The 22,618-nt window shown below is 45.7% G+C and overlaps 1 protein-coding gene across 5 annotated transcripts in view; it reads left to right on the top strand.

Moving 5' to 3' along the window:
• The window catches only part of LOC124776617 (lysophosphatidylserine lipase ABHD12), a 101,817-nt gene that overhangs the window by 69,300 nt on the left and 9,899 nt on the right, over positions 1–22,618 (top strand). The window lies entirely within an intron of this gene.

The raw sequence follows: 22,618 nt of genomic DNA, 5'->3' as shown, positions 1-22,618 counted from the left end.
CATTTGGGTCTGTCAACGGCATCTTCATAGTTGGCACTGAAGAACTCCATATTCCTCTTGATACGGCCCATCCGTGTCTCGGGTCTACCACTAGGCTGTCTGCCATTTATGTCCAGGTGTGTAGTTGCTCTTGCCACCAAGTCTGATTCACTGCGCACGAAGCGTCCATGTACAATCTTAACCTGCTTTTCCATAGTTAGTCTGAGATGAGTGCAACTCAAAGTCGCTGTCGAACGTTGACGTTTGTTGCATTGTCAAATCAATTGCTCCACTTTCTTCAGGTCCTCTCCACTGACTTTGATGATCTCATCAGTCTGAATACCACACTCCATGCATTCTGTCTTCTGCATATTCAGACGGAGGCCAAATTTGCCAAGTCATTGATTCCATTGCTGCGTCTGTTCCTGGAAATGTTAATGGTGTTCGCTTGCCAGTAAAACATCGTCAACATGTAGAAGTGACCAAGGGTGGGGTACTGTAGGTCGTGTGTCACAATGTATGTACAGAGGGTAAAAACTGGAGGTGACAGTGCTGAACCTTGATGTACTCTGACATGGATAGTGAAAGGGGGTGATGTTCCCACTGCATATATCGGACATTGCTGGAGACATTTTGATAAAGCAGTTGGACCCATTGGACATAGGCTTCAGGGACATTGAGAGATTGTAATGCATGCCAAATAAGCTGATGTGGGACATGGTTGAAGACCTTTCCAGACCTAGGAATTACATGTGAGTATCCTTGGTCTTCTCAAGTTGTGTCTCAATAAGTAACAAAGCGGTATGGATGGCATATGTGGTTCCACTTCCTTTGATAAACCTCCATTGATTTGGGGTGATAGAAACAGTTGCACTGAGCCTAGAATCTATAACACACTCAAAGATCTTCATCATGTGACAAAGCAGCTGAATTAGTCAATACTGTGAGCATTCTGTCACATCACCTTTTTGCTACCAGATTGTCGGTGTGACACTAGTTGTCCTGGGACTATATCCTCACCAGTGATTCTGTTGAAGAGGGTAGTAAGAATTGTGGCACCTTTGTGGCCAAGGATCTTCCATACATTAGCTGCGATTCATCAGGGCCAGTAGCCTTCCCATTCTTCATCTTTTTGACTGCTTGCTTGACATCCTAATTGGTAGCACAGGTCCAGCATCCACATCAGCACTTAGTATTGGAGGATAGCAAAAATTTTTGGACAAGTAGTCACTTTATCTGTGGAGAATGGTGAGAGGGTCTCGAAGGAGTTGATGGTCTTCGTTCTTTATGTTTGACATGACCAATGTCCTGGGTGGCTCGATTGTGTGCTTTGGTGAGTTGATAAATTTTATTTACTTCCTCTGGTGCATCCAGTTCATCGTACACATGATAGTAAAATAATGTGGCTGCTGCAATTGCTCTCTCGGTAGTCAATTTTTGTGTCTTGGAATGTTGCAGATTTTCATTTGTGTAGGACTGGAACCAAACTTAGAAAACCTTCTTTTTCTCCCTCACAGCTGTTTGAACATTTTCATTTCACCACCAGACTTCGTTATTGATTGCTTGTTTGCCTGGTTTCATCTTGCCAAGAATGTTGTTCACTGCACAGTGGGCTTGGCTAGTAATGCTGTCCCATATGCTTAATACTGCCTGGTCTGTATCCATATCAATGGCCTTAAGAGCAGTGGTGAGCTGAGCTACACATTCTGACATATGCCACCATTTGACTCCCTGCACTCTAATGATTTGGGGATGATTTCGGTTGTGGATATTCAACTTGAGGTCCATCAAGAGAGACCAATGCTGGAAGCAATTTATTCTGAGGAGATGACTTTTATGTCAGTTACCAGCTTCAGGTTGCGTCCTTCTTGTAAGTAGATAATCAATTTGAATGTCGTGCACACCACTTGTGTAGGTTATCAGATGTGCATGTCCCTTCTTGAAGAATGTGTTGGACACCACAAGCTTATGTGCTCGGGCAAAATCCAGAATCAGTATCCCAGCCTCATTGACAGTGCCATATCCATTTCCACCATGACATTGGTCATATCCATTTTTTGCTGATCCTGCACGGCCAACTATTATCAGATATTGTTCAGGGTCAATAGTTTGTAGATGCGTATCTAATGCTGTCAAAAATTCATCCTTCTCTTCATAAGAGCATCCGGCTTGAGGCACCTAGCAGGACACAGTTCGAACTCAGTTCGAACTGTAGATGTGCCAGATGCGAATTTTACACTCGTGAGTCAGTCGGAGATTCTGTATACTTTTGTGACTCTGTCCTGATACTTATTGCTAGTCACAATGCCTGCGCCATTACGAATGCTGTTTGTGCTGTTATGGTACAGTTTGAATCCATCACCGATCTCCTGGACCTTCGCCTATTTCCATTCCTTTTCTTGCATACATGCAGTATTAATGTGCCGGTTTTTCAAGGTTTCAGCTAATGCCTGGCTTCTTCCAGACATGGTGCCAATGTTGACAGTAGCAATTCATAGATGAACTAACTTCTTTAGCGCAGATCATCCAGCTCTTATCCATTTCTCATGTTTCCCAGGTGACAGGAATGTGCGTCGCTTGTAGGGTATGCCGTAGCATTCATACCCAATATTCGAGCAGACATGCTCATTTGATGTTATGCTAGAGGCATTTTATACTTGCTGCCAAGTAGCAGGGACAAGCAGCTCCTCTGGAGAACAGGTGCCTTTTTGCAGCTGCCTCACTGAGGTACAGATGCTGCTGGATGAAGATAGTTTCTCCGCCTTGTCCACAGCTGGGACTTGGTCCTCCTTTGCCTTAAGAACCATTGACCATCTTCACCTGTCGCTCCTGGTAGGGGGCATCACATGGTACTACCAGGTGGGCCAGCTGGACCAAGGTTTTTTTGAAGAGGTATTAATTCTCTCTCACTCCTCACTTTGTCCTGGCTTGTAACAGGCAGAGCTTGGCTTCCCAAATTTTGGGTCCAAGTTGGTGATGTTCGTTATTTTTGGCAACACTGTGAACAGATGCATCTTTCTACAGGGGTGCTAGATATTCTAACAGCGTGATTCACTGCAGCATTACCAAGCAGAGAAGTTATGTGTTCTTAGTTTAGGCATATTAGAGGGGTGGTAGAAGTCATTTCAACTTAACAACTCCTTATTCAACTGATTCTTAAGTATTCCTCCTCAGTGGGGCTCTCTAAGAAGTTAAGATTAATGGAGGAAATAGTTATTATTCTAGAGGGACTAAGAATTTCTATCACAGCTTCATTTAGTAATCGGGTCATTCCATGTCAAATCAACTAATTTTGGAAAATTTTCCTGCTTGACCATTACAAATTTCATTGAAATTTTATGTAAACATGCACACGGGTCCCCAATGAACATTTTCAAATTTATCATTCATCAAAGCATTACTAGCCAAGATATATCAAACAATGGAAACTCCAGGGAGGAATATCAGCAGTGTAGGGAAAGACAGATTACTACTTACCGTAAAGAAGACATGTCAAGTTGCAGACAGGCACAATTTAAAGCCACTTAACATAAAGCTTTCGGCCACAGCCTTCATCAGTAAAAGAGAGGCACACATCATTCACACACACAAGCACACCTCATGCACAAATGACCGCCAGTTCCAGCATCTTGAACCAAGCTCTCTGGGGCACTCTGGGATGCTCTGTGTTGTATGCTCCACTGGATAAAGAGGCATGAGTCATATATCAATTTTTTGTGTGCGACCTTGACTGATTGCAGCCCTCACCCCATACGTGGGCTACTAGAGATCCTACCATCCGCATACAGGGTAGGCGCTGCACCCTGTCGTGAATTTTTCTAAGCCCAGAGTGGCTATATAAGGTGAGTGCAATCGTGTCTTCGGAGTGGTCTGGATCTGGGTGCTGCACAGGCAACTCCATTGAATGCCAACATGCCTCCAAGGAAGAGACATCATTCTCATTCAAGACATATGATGTATAAGTCAATAAATGATATAGAGCTGACTACCTCATCTGGTGATGACAAGAATAAAATACCTGTTAAATCAGTAGCACCTCTTTCCCTACATGGCTGGCAAAGATATAGTCATTTGTTTGATTCTGTGTGTGACTTTGCACAGAGCGAGTGTCAGTTTCTGGCAACTTTGAGCTGTATATCTCTGGCAACAGTCGAAAGAAATGAAATTTTGTGATCTTGTACAACTTTATGCATTCTCATGATGATGATGATGAAAAGGATTTTACTAGTGGTATCCAGCCAGAAAATTTTAGGCAAAATCGCCCGAAAAAACTGGCACCTAAAATATGTCATTTTGGCTTCGTATATCATGGAGACTAATGGTATGAGAACTTGGTATGTAAACAACAAAAGTTTTCAAATGTAAAGTTTCATTTATCTGCTACTCTCCAATTCTGAATAAATTAAGTTGAAAATTGAAGATTTTGTAAAAACGTCAAAAATGCATTATTTTTTACTTGAGTTTGCAACAAACTCTGTCCTGTAAAAACACTATAAACTGGGCTCATTAGGAAGACCATGGTTTGAACCGCAAAACGAGGTGTGTTTGATTATCGAGTACGGGCTGATTTTGTAGTTTTTACAGAAATTGTGTATGAACTGATTTTCTAGAAATTTGAGAAGCAGTACATGAATAATATTTTATATTGGAAAACCTTATATTGCTAAGTTGCTGTATCCGAAGTTCCATGTTTATCATGTCTTTAGTCAATGAGATATAAGAAGCCAAAGTTACAACTTTATTTTCAGCACAATTTTTCTGGTTACTTTGCCTCAATTTATGTAGTATTGTTAGCTCATGTTGCAAATTAAATCCACTGTTAGTGGGGAGGAGGGGGGGTCAGGATTAAAACACATTATTTCAAATGAGACTGGTTTTGAAGCTGAATAGAAAACTATTTGTAAAAGAAGTGTCAAATATACCTTATTTGCCTTTTTGACAAATTTGTAGATAAATTGTTGATGGTGTATTGCAAACAGCCACAAATTGGTTTTGGGTTACTTTATTCAAAAAGTACTGTTACTGGTTTCGAATTTACACTCCTGGAAATGGAAAAAAGAACACATTGACACCGGTGTGTCAGACCCACCATACTTGCTCCGGACACTGCGAGAGGGCTGTACAAGCAATGATCACACACATGGCACAGCGGACACACCAGGAACCGCGGTGTTGGCCGTCGAATGGCGCTAGCTGCGCAGCATTTGTGCACCGCCGCCGTCAGTGTCAGCCAGTTTGCCGTGGCATACGGAGCTCCATCGCAGTCTTTAACACTGGTAGCATGCCGCGACAGCGTGGACGTGAACCGTATGTGCAGTTGACGGACTTTGAGCGAGGGCGTATAATGGGCATGCGGGAGGCCGGGTGGACGTACCGCCGAATTGCTCAACACGTGGGGCGTGAGGTCTCCACAGTACATCGATGTTGTCGCCAGTGGTCGGCGGAAGGTGCACGTGCCCGTCGACCTGGGACCGGACCGCAGCGACGCACGGATGCACGCCAAGACCGTAGGATCCTACGCAGTGCCGTAGGGGACCGCACCGCCACTTCCCAGCAAATTAGGGACACTGTTGCTCCTGGGGTATCGGCGAGGACCATTCGCAACCGTCTCCATGAAGCTGGGCTACGGTCCCGCACACCGTTAGGCCGTCTTCCGCTCACGTCCCAACATCGTGCAGCCCGCCTCCAGTGGTGTCGCGACAGGCGTGAATGGAGGGACGAATGGAGACGTGTCGTCTTCAGCGATGAGAGTCGCTTCTGCCTTGGTGCCAATGATGGTCGTATGCGTGTTTGGCGCCGTGCAGGTGAGCACCACAATCAGGACTGCATACGACCGAGGCACACAGGGCCAACACCTGGCATCATGGTGTGGGGAGCGATCTCCTACACTGGCCGTACACCACTGGTGATCGTCGAGGGGACACTGAATAGTGCACGGTACATCCAAACCGTCATCGAACCCATCGTTCTACCATTCCTAGACCGGCAAGGGAACTTGCTGTTCCAACAGGACAATGCACGTCCGCATGTATCCCGTGCCACCCAACGTGCTCTAGAAGGTGTAAGTCAACTACCCTGGCCAGCAAGATCTCCGGATCTGTCCCCCATTGAGCATGTTTGGGACTGGATGAAGCGTCGTCTCATGCGGTCTGCACGTCCAGCACGAACGCTGGTCCAACTGAGGCGCCAGGTGGAAATGGCATGGCAAGCCGTTCCACAGGACTACATCCAGCATCTCTACGATCGTCTCCATGGGAGAATAGCAGCCTGCATTGCTGCAAAAGGTGGATATACACTGTACTAGTGCCGACATTGTGCACGCTCTGTTGCCTGTGTCTATGTGCCTGTGGTTCTGTCAGTGTGATCATGTGATGTATCTGACCCCAGGAATGTGTCAATAAAGTTTCCCCTTCCTGGGACAATGAATTCACGGTGTTCTTATTTCAATTTCCAGGAGTGTATTTGTGTACAATTCATCATTAAACAGTTTTTTCAGGCATGTAACAGTAGTTACTGTAAACTAAATGTTACCATGGTATCGTCTGTAGACTTGTAATATACTGTATGTCGTGAACGAAAAAACCCGAAGCCGGTAATGATATGTTTGGAATAACGTAACCCAAAACCAATTTATGGCTGGTTGCTGTACACTGTCAACAATTTATTTTATGTAATAGCCACGGTCTCCAACCATGTCTATATATGGCAAAATTGAATTACTGGAAAATAGTATGTGAATGAAATTTTGTATTCCACATCCTTGTGCTATCGAGCTAATGTTTATTAAGTTTCATGTTCAGCATGTGTTGCCTCCACAGGATATAAGAATCCAAAGTTTATCTTTTATTCATACGACGATTTTATGTGCCCAAATTTGGTTCAAATTATCTAGCATTGTAAACTCATGTTGGGTAATCAAGTACACTTTGTTTTGCAATTCAAACCATGAGCCCAGTTTGGAGAGTTTTATAGAACACAGTTTTTTTGCAAAATCAGATCTAAAATACCATATTTTTTACCTTTTTGCAAAGTCTTCGACTTTGCATGTAATTTATTCAGAATTGGAAAGTGGTACATAAATGAAACTTTATGATTGAGAACTTGTGTTGGTAGGGTACTACATGCCAAATTTCACGTTCACCTTTAGTCCTCATGATATAAGAAACCAAACTTTGACACTTGTTTTTGGGAACAAATTTTTTGGACGATTTTGCCTAAAATTTTCTGGCTGAATATCACTTGTAAAATTCTTCCTATTATTATTTGTAACAAAACAAGTAAAGCTGTACAAGATGGCTAAATTTCATTCCCTTCAACAAACATTGCCTGACATACAACAGTTCAAAGTTGCCAGAAGTTCACACTCACTCTGCACAAAGTCATGCATAGTCAAACAAATGACTACCGTATATGTCGGCCAGTATTGCTTTGAGGAATGTTAACCTTTACCAATGTTCATTAGGGAACTGTGCGTGAGTTGACATGGAATTACCCAATCATGAGAATACCATGGAGGTGTTGATCAAACACCAGGGAGTGACTCAACAAGAGCAGTATTATGCATCATGGAAGATTCAAACAACACATCACTTCTCCCAAACAATGGAAAGTCCAGGTTGGGATATCAGCAGTATTATGAATATAATAGATTGCTACTCTCCATAAAGACGACACATTGAATTGCAGACAGAAGCGACAAAAAGCTGTTACACGTTTGAGCTTTCAACCAAAGCCTCCTTCAGAAAGGAAAATGCACACACATTCACACAAGCAAGCACATCAGACACACACATAACAGCTATTTTTGGCAGCTTCATCAGTTTGGTCAGAGCAGCCAAATGTAGCAGGCATTACGACTTTTCATCATGCTCATAGTGTCACCTTTATTATGAGCAGCAATGTATCTTTTTTATAATATTCTTTTTGTCACTTCTACTTATATACATTAAGAAAAATGAATATGAAGGGAAAACCAGAGAAATTTGAACAGGTGCAGTTGTTCTCCCTCGCAGCATTCACAGATGGAACAGGGACAGGTGGAAATATGTAGTAGTACTTTTAAAAGTACTGTCCACTGCTCACAGTGAGATGAGTTGCAGAGTATAGCTGTAGATGTCTAGGAAAATAATAAAAAGTTTTCATTATAAGAGTAATTATAATTAAACTTCCACCACTTGAGAGGCCCCTCATGAAAGTAGAGCAATCGTAGGCCAAATGGAACTTTATGGAAATATTTGTAGGAACACGCGGAAGAGAAACAAAGAACAAGCCACTGAAAGAAACACATTTTAATTTCCCCATGTCCAAGTAATGCTAATGTGCTCATGCCACAGGAGGACTATATTAATAAGGTCAATGTTTTATTGTGTGACTAAATGTATCGCAAAATGGACAAGGGTCCTAGTAATAGAGTGATGGGAAAAACAGCAGAACTTCTGTCTTAACAGCTCTCTGCCAAAGGAAGCCTTCAAGAGTCTGAGACCAAATAGTTCATTTCCAGCTATGCTGTGTGGACTGCCCAAGGCCTACAAAGAAAGTGTGCTTTTATGTCCTATAGTAAGCAATATTGGAGCAGCAACGTATGGTATGGCCAAATACCTGGCATCTTTACTCAAATCCTTTGCAGGCTAATGCCCATATCGTATCAGAAATTATAGTGATTTCATCAGACTCAAGTCACTTAAACTGGAAACCAGTGACTTATTGGTCAGTTTTGAGGTCGTTTCACTTCTTACAAATTCACTTCTGGTGGACTTGACATATCTCATTGGCAGTAGGTTTGAGGTTGACATTACAGCTTTGTTGGAGCATATTCTCTTCTTGACATAGTTGTTGTTTAACAAGGACTTTTTTTTTTAACAATGGGATGGTGTCAGAATGAGAATGCTTTCATCTCCTGTGGTGGCTAATCGTATGGAAGAGTCTAAGGAGTGAGTGCTTCCCTCACCTATTTTGGTGATAAGTTGGTGACACTTCTACAGTTCAGTCTCATGGTTTTACTCTGTCTCCAAGGGTTCCTCCAACATCTGTACTCCATACATGAAAAAATAATATTTATTATGAAGATGGAAAAAAAGACAGTTGTTTGCTGCCATTTTTAAGTATGTTGGTGCGATATAAGAGTAATGGGACATTTGGTATTCCGAAAATCCACTCACACAGACTGTATTTGCTAGCTGCTAATTAGCACCATTCAGCACAAACAGTGGGTGTTGTAAAGACCTTAATCCACTGAACCCATACCATCTCAGATGTCGATAATATGCAAACAGAACTGGACTACCTGTAAACTGTGTTCCTGAGCAATAGATACTCATCTCAGCAATTATGGAGAGCACTAAAGACATAAAAACAACAGACTGTTTGTTGTTGTTGTTGTTGTTGTTGTTGCTGTTGTGGTCTTCAGTCCTGAGACTGGTTTGATGCAGCTCTCCATGCTACTCTATCCTGTGCAAGCTTCTTCATCTCCCAGTACCTACTGCAACCTACATCCTTCTGAATCTGCTTAGTGTATTCATCTCTTGGTCTCCCTCTACGATTTTTACCCTCCACGCTGCCCTCCAATGCTAAATTTGTGATCCTTTGATGCCTCAAAACATGTCCTACCAACCGATCCCTTCTTCTAGTCAAGTTGTGCCACAAACTTCTCTTCTCCCCAATCCTATTCAATACCTCCTCATTAGTTACGTGATCTACCCACCTTATCTTCAGCATTCTTCTGTAGCACCACATTTCGAAAGCTTCTATTCTCTTCTTGTCCAAACTGGTTATCGTCCATGTTTCACTTCCATACATGGCTACACTCCATACAAATACTTTCAGAAACGACTTCCTGACACTTAAATCTATACTCGATGTTAACAAATTTCTCTTCTTCAGAAACGATTTCCTTGCCATTGCCAGTCTACATTTTATATCCTCTCTACATCGACCATCATCAGTTATTTTACTGCCTAAATAGCAAAACTCCTTTACTACTTTAAGTGTCTCATTTCCTAATCTAATCCCCTCAGCATCATCCGATTTAATTTGACTACATTCCATTATCCTCGTTTTGCTTTTGTTGATGTTCATCTTATATCCTCCTTTCAAGACACTGTCCATTCCGTTCAACTGCTCTTCCAAGTCCTTTGCTGTCTCTGACAGAATTACAATGTCATCGGCGAACCTCAAAGTTTTTACTTCTTCTCCATGAATTTTAATACCTACTCCGAATTTTTCTTTTGCTTCCTTTACTGCTTGCTCAATATACAGATTGAATAACATCGGGGAGAGGCTACAACCCTGTCTCACTCCTTTCCCAACCACTGCTTCCCTTTCATGCCACTCGACTCTTATAACTGCCATCTGGTTTCTGTACAAATTGTAAATAGCCTTTCGCTCCCTGTATTTGACCCCTGCCACCTTCAGAATTTGAAAGAGAGTATTCCAGTTAACGTTGTCAAAAGCTTTCTCTAAGTCTACAAATGCTATAAACGTAGGTTTGCCTTTTCTTAATCTTTCTTCTAAGATAAGTCGTAAGGTTAGTATTGCCTCACGTGTTCCAACATTTCTACGGAATCCAAACTGATCTTCCCCGAGGTCCGCTTCTACGAGTTTTTCCATTCGTCTGTAAAGAATTCGCGTCAGTATTTTGCAGCTGTGACTACATTCCATTATCCTCGTTTTGCTTTTGTTGATGTTCATCTTATATCCTCCTTTCAAGACACTGTCCATTCCGTTCAACTGCTCTTCAAAGTCCTTTGCTGTCTCTGACAGAATTACAATGTTTATCTGCCATATATTGGAAATATTTCAGCAAAAAATAGGCAGAATATTAAAAAGACATAAAGTTAAAGCAAACTTTCATCCTTGGAAAATTTCAACACTGTTGGGATCTGTTAAAGGCGACTTAAGAGTTGCACAAGGCAAGTGTTTACTGGATTCCATGTGAATGTGGCAAACCTTACATCGTGCAAATAATGCACGCAGTGCAGGATCACATTATAGAAAATCAGCGGCATACTTGCCTTCCTCAAACCAGTAAGTCTGCTTTCACTGAACGCTGTCTTTCCACAGGTCATTTGATGAAATGCAGTGAAACAAAAATTGTGGCCTCTATGTCAAACTTTTGGCACTCCAGTTAAATTCTACGTGGAATCTTTTCACAGAGAAATTTCATGCTATGCATAGCTGGCATCATTTTGTGATTTTACGGTACAAAGGCAATTCGTTTGATGTTGTTGAGGTGAACTTTCACTGTGAAGGGCACGCAGTGCAGTGCACAGACTTGCAGCACAAGTGCATGTGCTCAAGCAGCATATACACCATGCATGTGCCAGCTGGTTGTAAATACATGAGCTCAGTGCATTTTCATAGTATTCACTTGCCGGTGGCCAGAAGACTCGCCAAGCAAGGTGGCGCAGTGGTTAGCACACTGGACTCGCATTCTGGAGGACAACGCTTCAAACCCATGTCCAGCTGTCATGATTTAGGTTTTAAGTGATTTCCCTAAATTGGTTCAGGCAAATTCCAGGATGGTTCCTTTGAAAGGACATAGCAGACTTCCTTTGCCATCCTATCTTAAACTGATGGGACCGATGACCTCGCTGTTTGGACCTCCTCCCCCAGACCAACCAAACCAACCAACCAGAAGACGCTGCACTGAAATATTGTAGCAGCAAGTTGCAGACATCTGCCAGTTCTGCTAAATTTTATGAAACAATATAGCGCCTGTTCCCTCCTTCATTATTTTGTTATTCCAGAGGACTGATTTCAGTTGTGCGACTTTTGCTCTGCACTATTTTATTATTTATATCATCTTCACTTCTGTTTGGAACCATTATATTCCTCGGATACTTAAGACTTTCCCCTGATTGTAATGGCTCCCACGTCCAAATCCTCTAGGGTATTGTTGCCAATCTTCGTGTATTCAGTTTTCCTCGTTCTTGCTCTGAAGCCCAATCTTTCATACTATTCTTTGAGCTTTGGAAGCATGTACTTGGTATCCTTGTCATCAGTGAAGAGAAGTGCGTACAAGGCTTCTTCCAACGCCCACAGCGACTCCAATGCCCCCATGTGTACCTTATTAGGAAAAGACATTGTTGTTTTAAATTAACTTAACTGTAGATTGTTTACTAAAAATTTAAAAATCAGAAGTTGTGTTATCATTTTAACTGTGTATTTTGAACTGCTTTTGGTTGAGACAATTTATTTTATAAGTTTAATTACTTAAAATTTTAGTTTGGCATAAGCATATATCCCGCAACCTATGACATTGCTTGTTGCCACTTGCTTAGTAATGAACCATGGCTGGGACCATTTTTCCCTTGGTTTATAAACAAATCATTATTTTGTTAAGAGAATAATAATGCTGAAAACATTAAAAACTGAGAAGTTATTTTTACTGATGTTCGAGCACTAACTGATTTTGTAAGATGACTGAAAGAAAACTGACATAAAATTTCCGCTACAGCAAGAAAAATGCTGTACAGGAATGATAATCCCGCAAATTTAATTTCTTCATGTGATATCCTTTGCTTTGAGGATTACTTTGGAAAAAAATATTTTGTGGTGATCTTACTTAAAGATATTAGATACTTTTGAAACTTCCTGGCAGATTAAAACTGTGTGCTGGACCGAGACTCGAACTCGGGACCTTTGCCTTTCGCAGGCAAGTGCTCTACCATCCTTTCTTTTAGGAGTACTAGTTCTGCAAGGTTCGCAGGAGAGCTTCAGTAAAGTTTGGAAGGTAGGAGACGAGGTACTGGCAGAAGTAAAGCTGTGAGGACGGGGCGTGAGTCGTGCTTTGGTAGCTCAGATGGTAGAGCACTTGCCCGTGAAATGCAAATGTCTCGAATTCGAGTCTCTGTCCGGCACACAGTTTTAATCTGCCAGGAAGTTTCATATCAGCGCACACTCCGCTGCAGAGTGAAAATCTCATTCTGGATTAGATACTTCTGCTTACAATCCTTATACAGCCATCAAATTTCATACATTACATGAATGCCTGGTGTCCATCCTTCTGAACAAGTCCAAAAGATCAGACATGGTGTGGATTCTGCAGCTGTCATACATGTTATGTAAATAGAAGGTGAAGGGAAGCTAAGGGAAGAAGGGACGGGACGGGACTTCTGATGTCAGCTGCATTAGGAGTTGATTTGGAATCATCAGCGATGAGTGAAGAAAATGTTTATCAGACATTGATTCAAACCCAGGATTGCAGAGGTAGTGTGCACACTTATGATAAACATGGTGCTGGGTGGTGCACTGGTTAACAGAAATACCTAGTAAGCAGGAGGCCCTGGGTACAAATCCTGGTTCAGCATACATTTTCACTCATTACTGCTGATTTCGCATCAAGTCATGCAGCTGACATCGGTAGTTCCTTTCATTTTCTTTTGCTTTTGATTTTCCTTTCCCTTTTCCTTTCCTTTTTCCCCTCTCCACCTTCGATTTAAATAGTAAATTTCATACAGGTTGTTCAGTAAAACCTGAAATTCATAGCAGTGAGATTTATGGGGAAAATTTAAATTTATATCAAAAGGATAGGCGAATGGAAAATGGAGGTGGCGTGTTTGTCATAGTAGACAAGAAACCCAAATCCATCGAGATAGAAATTGAAACATGTGAGACTGGGGCAAGACTACGCCCAACATCTTCTGGGTTGTCTCCTTCTCGCCTTGTGCGCACTCTTCTTCTTCGCGCCCACGACAACTGTGGACCCTTTCAACACCTAAAATCCAGCACGGTAGCCAGTCCGTTGTGGTGGGATCGTCATGTACCCTCTTGGTGGTAGCCCCCTGACCACGCAGGGATCGCACTACAGATGCCGGAGCTGTTTCCTCCCCATGCATGCCAAGGAGTATGTGCCCATCTTGTCTGGGGCACAGGGACTCCGGGCAACGGGATATCGGCCAGGTACCCGTTGCTTTGGCTGGGTGGCGCCCTTGGGGAGAGCCCTCGTTCAGAGTAGGTGGCATCTGGGCAGATGTGGCGCAATGAAGCGCAATAAATCACACCAAGCTGGTGGTCGTACGGCCACCAGCTTCTCTAAGTGAGGTAGAGTAGACTTTGATGCTGCGCAATATGACCCTCAGTCGTTCCCCTCGTTGGCTGCGCCATGGGAGGGACGCCGATCTAATGCCAAGCGGGAGCCTTACGTACCGCAATACCTTGTCTGCAGCAGGACTGATGGTGACTCCTTTCTTACAACGAAGCCTCTGTTTTTTGTGGAACACCTGGAGGATAAGTTTGGGGAAGTGGCGGGGTTGTCTAAAATAAGGAATGGGTCCATCCTCCTCAAGACGTCCTCCCCAGCCCAGTCACGAGCGTTGCTCTTGTGTGATAAGCTGGGTGATGTCCCTGTTACCGTCACTCCCCACAGTAGCTTAAATATGGTCCAGGGGATTATTTACTATCGTGACCTCTTGTTACAATCCGATGATGAGCTGAGAGCCGACTTGGAACGACGTGGTGTACATTTTGTCCGTCGTGTACATAGAGGACCCAAGACTAACAGGGTGGCCACCGGTGCCTTTATCTTGGCCTTCGAGGGTGATGTCTTGCCCGAGAAGGTCAAGGTGATGGTTTACCGTTGCGACGTCAAGCCATACGTCCCTCCCCCGATGCGGTGCTTCCAGTGCTGGAAGTTTGGGCATATGTCCTCCCGTTGCCCGTGCAGCGCTACATGTCGAGATTGCAGACGCCCCTCTCATCCCGATTCTCCATGTGCGCCTCCGCCTGTATGTGTCAACTGTGGGGAGCACCACTCTCCATGCTCGCCGGATTGCCCCGTTCTTCATAAGGAGCGGAAGATCATGGAATTTAAGACTCTGGACCGGCTTACTTATCGAGAGGCAAAACTGAAATATGAAAGGTTGTATCCTGCTTCCATTCGAACATCTTATGCTGCAGCCACGTTATCGTCGCCCCCGCGAGCGACGGTTGTCGCCTCATCTGTGCCGCCTTCAGTGGGCCCTCGGGGCCGTGTATCTCTGTCTGCCCCCCTCGTGCCTGGGGGCAAGCCTTCCTCTGTTGCCCCCTTAGCAGTTGGGGGCAAACCCTCTTCTGTTGCTCCCCCCACGCTTACTTCGGGAGTGACAAAACCGGGGGGCTCGATCCCTCCCCCTCTTTCTCCGCCGGCGTTGCCTCTGCCGGTTCCTCTCTCGCGGAAGGGGTCCCTCGGGGCTCTCCCTTCCTCCGTTTCTTCTCCTACCCAGCCGGATGTCAGCCAGTGGCTGAAGGTTCCTCCACCTGCTGGTCGTAGGGCTTCTGCGTCGTCATCAGCCTCCGATGCTCCTTCAGAGAAGCTCTCCCAGCCCTCTCACCCTAAGGGCCGTCATGAGAAGAAGGAACGGAATGTGTCCAAGAAGAAGGACGTTCCGGCGGTTTCAGTACCGCCTGCTGTACATAGTCCTGGCTCCGGGGATGAGGTGGAGATCCTCGCCTCTGCCGCGGATCTCGCCCTCACGGAACCCTTGGGGGCCTCTCCTATGGACTCAGCTGACTCTCCCCCGGTGGCGGCAGTTGGCTCTGAGGCGCTGTCTGCCTCTTAGTCGCATTCACGCCCTCCCAGTCCCTTCCTGCTTCCATTCTCCAGTGGAACTGCGGCGGTTATTTCCGCCACCTGCCTGAGCTCCGGATGCTTCTGAGTGTTTCCCCTGTTCTCTGCATCGCTCTGCAGGAAACTTGGTTTCCGGCAATGCGGACCCCCGCCCTTCGCAGTTATCGGGGATACTATAAGAACCGCGCTGCCTGTCAACGAGCGTCAGGTGGCGTTTGCCTCTTTGTTCACCACTCTGTCTGTAGCTCGGCAGTACCCCTTCTGACGCCTTTAGAGGCAGTCGCTGCCAGGGTTGAGCTCTCGCCGGCTATTACTGTTTGCTCTGTTTACATTCCTCCAGATGGGGAGCTCCCCCGACATGTCTTGGCTGCGTTGCTGGCTCAACTCCCGCCACCTTTGCTGCTTCTGGGCGATTTCAATGCCCACAACCCTCTCTGGGGTGGGACTGTCTCCGATGACCGTGGTTGGGCCGTGGAGCATGTGTTGGCTCAGCTCGACCTTAGCCTCTTGAACACCGGTGCTCCCACGCATTTCAGTGTGGCCCATGGCTCGTTCTCAGCCATCGATCTCTCTCTTTGCAGCCCCGGACTTGTCCCATCCCTCCACTGGAGAGTGCATCCTGACCTGTGTGGTAGTGACCATTTTCCCATCTATTTGTCACTGCCCCAGTGTCATTCCTCTGGGCGCCTGCCCCGCTGGGCTCTCCACAGGGCTGACTGGCCGGGATTTACTTCCGCGGCAACCATTGAGTCTCCCCCACAGGGTGACATTGACGAGGTGGTCCGTGTCTTAACCACGTCGATCATTTCGGCGGCCGAGGCTGCCATCCCCCGCTCTTCTGGACTCCCTCGGAGGAAGGCTGTACCCTGGTGGTCGCCGGAGATTGCTGAGGCTATTCGCGACCGTAGGCGGGCCCTCCAGCATCATAGGCGGCACCCGTCGCTCGAGGCCCTCATCGCCTTTAAGAGGCTCCGTGCCTTCGCCCGTCGTCTTATTACACGGCGTAAGCTGGAGTGCCGGGAGAGGTATGTCTCCTCCTTGCGCTCCCGTGTCTCCCCTTCGCTCATGTGGTCCCGGATCCGGCGGATTTCTGGACACCAGACCCCTATGGGTGTCCCTGGGATCTCCTTGGACGGCGCTGTCTGCACAGACGCTGCCGCCATTGCTGAACACCTTGCTGCGCACTTTGCTAAGAGCTCTGCGACTGCAACTTATCCCCCCGCCTTTCGCTCTCTCAAGAAGCGAGCCGAGCAGACCCCGTTATCATTCCGCACACGTCGTTCTGAAAAATACAATGCTCCTTTCAGCGAGAGGGAATTCCTCACTGCCCTCGCCGATTGCCCTGATACAGCACCAGGACTGGACTGCATCCAGGCACAGATGCTGAATCATCTCTCCAGGGACTGCCAGAGACACATCCTCACCATCTTTAACCGCATTTGGAGTGAGGGCGTGTTCCCGTCGCAATGGCGAGAGGGTCTTATTGTTCCCATCTTGAAGCCCGGTGCGGACCCACTGGCGGTGGACAGCTATCGTCCCATTACCCTCACCAACGTTTTGTGCAAATTGCTCGAACGTATGGTGGGGCGGCGTTTGTGTTGGGTCCTTGAGTTGCGCGGTCTCCTCGCTCCATCCCAGGGTGGCTTCCGTCGGGGCCGGTCTGCCACGGACAATTTGGTGCGGCTGGAATCTGCTATTCGTACGGCCTTTGCCCGACGTCAGCATCTCGTTGCTGTATTTTTCGATCTGCGGAAGGCGTATGACACCACATGGAGGCATTACATCCTCGCCACGTTGCATGAGTGGGGTCTTCGTGGTCGGCTCCCGGCTTTTCTTCAAACCTTTTTATTGCGCCGCTCTTTCCGGGTGCAAGTCGGTGCCACCTCTAGTTCATCTTATATACAGGAAAATGGGGTCCCGCAGGGCTCGGTGTTGAGTGTCTCCTTATTTCTAGTGGCCATTAATGGTCTGGCTGCAGCAGTGGGGTCGTCGGTGTCTCCTTCTTTGTATGCCGACGACTTCTGCATCTCATTTAGCTCCACGACTACGGGAGTCGCCGAACGCAGGCTGCAAGTCGCCGTTCGCAAGGCAGCATCATGGGCTCTGACTCATGGTTTTCAGTTCTCTGCTGCCAAGACTCGAGTTATGCACTTCTGCAGGCGTCGGACGGTCCACCCTCATCCTGAACTTTCCCTCGACGGCCACCTGCTTGAAGTGGTGGACACTTGCCGCTTCTTGGGACTCGTGTTTGGTGCCCGGCTCACATGGGTTCCTCATATTACTCAGCTGAAGCAAAAATGCTGGCGGCACCTCAACGCCCTCCGCTGCCTTAGCCACACGTCTTGGGGTGCAGATCGCTGCACGCTGCTGCGATTGTACAGAGCCCTTGTGCAGTCCCGGCTTGATTATGGGAGCCTGGCCTATGGGTCTGCATCACCCTCAGTGTTGAAGTTGTTAGACCCCATACACCACTGTGGGGTTCGGCTTGCAACTGGCGCTTTCCGTACGAGCCCCGTGGATAGTCTACTGGTGGAGGCCGGGGTTCCCCCGCTGCGGATTCGCCGCCGTCGACTGCTCGCCGACTATACTGTCCACGTGCATTGCTCGCCTGGCCATCCCAATCATCGCCTGCTTTTCCCTGCCGTGGTCCTCCATCTGCCCGAACGGCGACCTAGGTCTGGGCTTTCCATAGCTGTCCGCGTCCAGTCCCTGCTGTCGGAACTGGGCTCATTCCCTCTTCTGCCTCCCTTCTGGGTCCGTGGACCTACGCCTCCCTGGTGTTTCCCCCAGCCGTCCGTCCGTCTGGACTTGGCACAGGGACCCAAGGACTCGGTTCCGCCTGTGGCCCTCCGTCGCCGTTTTCTTGCGCTCCTCGCCTCATTTCCGGGCTGTGAGCCTGTCTACACTGATGGTTCCCTGGTTGATGGTCGCACTGCCTACACTTTTGCTCACGCTGCCCATGTTGAACAGCACTCCCTGCCGGCTGGCTGCAGTATTTTTACTGCAGAGCTGGTGGCCATATTGCGCGCTCTTGAGCATATGCGTTCCTGCTCAGGTACATCCATCGTCATCTGCAGTGACTCCCTGAGTAGCCTCCAGGCCATCGACCGCTACTATCCCTCTTCTCCCCTGGTGTCCTCTATTCGGGAGTCTGTTTCCACCATTACCCGCTCTGGTCGTTTGGTGGTCTTTGTTTGGACGCCAGGTCACGTTGGCATCCCGGGGAACGAACGTGTTGACAGGCTGGCCAAAGGGGCGATCGATGCCCCTGCTTTGGAGATCGGCCTTACGGCTCGCGATCAGCAGCTGGTGTTGCGCCGTAAGGTGCTTGGGATGTGGTCTGTTGAGTGTTGTGGCATGACAGCCCCGAATAAACTGCGGGCTGTCAAGGAGACGACCGATGTGTGGCGCTCCTCCCTGCAGGCTTCTCGCAGGGACTCTGTAATCCTGTGTCGGCTGCGCATCGGCCATACCTACCTGATGCACGGCCATCTTTTGCGTCAGGAGGATCCCCCCCCACCTGTGTCGGTGTGGGTCCCGGCTGACGGTCGCCCACATTTTATTGGAGTGTCCCCGACTGCGCACCCTCCGACAGTCTTTCAATCTCCCAGGCACTTTGCCTTTGATTTTATGCGACGATGCCTTCATGGCTGACAATGTTTTACATTTTATCCGTGGTAGTCCTTTTTATGGTTCCATTTAGGGGGGTCCTGCACCTTTCCCTTTGTGTGTCTTTTGTCCTCGCGTCTCTCAATATTTGTTGCTGTTTTGGTGTGTAGTCGGATGGTTGACTCTTTCCCTTTTTTGTTGTCATGGTCAGTCAACCAGTCTCCGGCCATCTTCTTTTCTTCTGTTTCTTTTTGTCTGGTGTTCATCTGTACTCTTCGTGTTTGTAGTGTTTGTTACCGCATTTGTGTTCTTTTAGGGCCTGGGGGGGAGTCTCCTTCCCCTTGGGGTTTTACCTGCTTCGTGCATTTCTGTCTCGCCTGTTTTTGGAATGGGGGACTGATGACCTTAGCTGTTTAGTCCCCCTTAAACATCCCAACAACCACCACCATCCACAAAACCCAAAAAGGTCTTATTGTATGTAAAAGCTGTTAGTGGCACGAAAGTTAGTGTCCAGTCCCTGGCGAATGAGACAGGAACTGAAATTGAGCGTAGCAAAGCAATAGATGAAATCCTTAACCCTATTTTCAAATGTTCCTCTACAAAGGAAAATGTAGGAGAATTGCCTCAATGTAATTCTCATGCCACTGAAAAGATGAATGAAATTAGTGTAAGTGGTGTTGAGAAAAAGCTGAAATCATTGAAACTGAACAAAGCTCCAGGACTCAGTGGACTCCCAGTCAAGCTCAGTACTGAATTTGTGGCCAAGTTAGCCCCTCTTCTAACTTTAATCTATCATAGAGCCTCTGAGTGATGCACAGTTCGTGGAAAAAAAGCACAGGTCACTCCCGTCTACTAGAAGGGTAGTAGAAGTGATGCACAAAACTACCATCCAATATCATTGAAATTGATTTATTGTAAAAATTTAGAACATATTGTGAGCTCAAACATAATGGGATATCTCGAACAGAATGACCTCCTCCATTGCAACCAGTATATATTCTGAAAACATTGATCACATGAAACCCAACTCACACTTTCTTCACTTGACATACTGAAGGCTTTGGATCAAGGCAGACAGGTAGGTGCAGTATTTCTTGATTTCTGAAGAGCATTGGACTTATTTCTACACCTGTGCTTACTGTCAAAAGTACAGTCAAATGGCATATCAAGTGACATTTGTGACTGGATTGAGGACTTTTTGGTAAGGAAGACACAGGATGTTATATAGGATGGAGAGTCATCGTCTGATGTAGAAGTAACTTCAGGTGTGCCCCTGGGAAGTGTTGGGCCACTTGCCGTTCATGTTTTATATCAATTACCTTGCAGACAATATTAACATCAGACTTTTGAAAGAAGCTGGATAAATACTCAGTCAGATCTTGAGAAGATTTCAAAGTGGTGCAATGATTGGCAGCTTGCTTTAAATATTCAGAAACATAAAATTGTGCGCTTCACAAAATGGAAAAAAAATGTGGAATCCTATGACTAAAATATCAATGAGGCACCGTTTCAATCAGCCAACAGATACAATTACCTGGGTGTAACACTTCATAGGGATACGAAATGGAATAATCATATAGGCTCTCATGTAGAATGCTGGGAAAGTGCAATCAGTCTACAAAGCAGATAGTTTACAGATCACTTGTGTGACCAGTTGTGGGTCATGGCAGCTGTACCAAATGGGACTAACAGAGCTATAAAATTAAACTGGAGAGAGAGAAAATTGTAAATGTGGCATGGTTACTCATCTTTGCAGAGAAAACAAATAAGTGACCCACTAAAGCAATGTTTTTCGAACTTTGTATGTTCACAGTTGCCTTGATCTGAATGAAAAAAAAAAGTGATTATTCCTTTATTAGCTATTATTATAACATGCTTTAATCAATTTTTAATGTTATTACATCTTATACTTACAACAAAATCATTGGGAAGGATGAACTTGCTTAATCATCATCAGTTCTTCAAACCTTAGCACATGATTGGAAATTGTGACTCTCATCTCTGTCTCTGTATTCATTTGCAATCTGTATTTTGTACAGGGTGTCCCACTCAAACCTTCCTCATTTCAAGGACCCGGGAGAGAAAAACCACAGTAGATACGACAATGAAAAATGCACCACATTGTAGAGCATCTCAAAGAATTTATATTCCCGCATCAGAAGTGCCAAGTATCGTCACCAGAGTGCAGCATGGTCACATGAAGTGAAAATGGTGACTCCACAGCAGCACTTGGCAAGCAGGAGTGTGGTTTGCAGAAACAAAATCGCTGATTACTGTGCAAAGAAATTATCGTTGTATGTATGAATGTGATCCACCTGATGTGAAAACAATTAAGGAATGGTATAGGAAGTTTCTGGCAATAGGAAGTGTTCTAAAACATTCTGGCGGTGCATGTTACGGAGTTACAGAAGAGACAGTGGTGGACGCCACACAAACGTTTCTCAGAAGCCCACGTAAGTCAATTCATCAAGCATCTAGGCAACTTGATGTACCTTGATCAACATTGCATCGTGTAGTTCACCAGTGTCGTCATGTGTGTGCTTACAAAGTGCAAATTCTGCAACATCTGACGCCGAACGACAAACAACACCAACAACAATTTGCTGTGGATATGCTGCAGCGTATTGATATGCATGCCAGCTTCCTGGAAAGATGTTTATTCTCAGATGAGGCAACCTTTCATGTATCAGGAAGGTTTAATAGGTGTAATGTTTAGATTTGGGGTTCGCAAAATCCGCACGTTGTCATTGAACATGTTCCTGATAGCCCTAAACTAAACGTCTGGTGTGGGCTAATGCACAACAGGATTGTTGGACCGTTCTTCTTTGCGGCACAAACATTAAATGGGTCAGTATATCTAGACATGTTGGAGCAGTTTGTGTACCCTCTGATACAAGACTTGCAACCCAACATCATTTTTCAACAAGATGGAGCTCTGCTGTGTTGGTCAATGGCTGTTTGCAAGTTCCTGGATAGGAAATTTCCCAGTCATTGGTTCGGATGCGGACAACCCATTGCCTGGCCACCACATTCATATGACGTTACGCAGCTTGATTTCTTCATTTAGGGATTCATGAAGGACCATGTGTATGCGATCAAAGTAGACAATGTTCCTACATTGCAACATCGTAAAACTAATGCGATTGCAACAATAACAGAGGAAATATTACAAAGAACTTGGCAAGAAATTGAATTAGTCTCAGTATTCTTCGTGCTACAAATGGTTCACATGTAGAGGTGTATTGATGGTAAATAAATAAATTCTTTGAGATGCTCCACTGTGTGGTACAATTTTATATTTTTCCCCTGAATCTTTGAAATCAGGGAAGTCTGAGTGGGACACCGTATATTGACGCCTCCAATGCTGAAAAACCTACCTCGCAGAAGTAGGATGTTGCTAAAGGTGTAAAAACTCAGAGCCATATTATTGACGTGTGGATACTCCAGCTTCAACAATCTCAGAAACTCAAGCTGTGATAAGAATAT

This window comes from Schistocerca piceifrons, chromosome 2 (genome assembly GCF_021461385.2).
Source record: "Schistocerca piceifrons isolate TAMUIC-IGC-003096 chromosome 2, iqSchPice1.1, whole genome shotgun sequence".
NCBI classification, from domain to species: Eukaryota; Metazoa; Arthropoda; class Insecta; order Orthoptera; family Acrididae; genus Schistocerca; species Schistocerca piceifrons.
The sequence above is the reverse complement of the archived record's forward strand: the minus strand, read 5'-3'. Positions and strand labels throughout refer to the sequence as shown.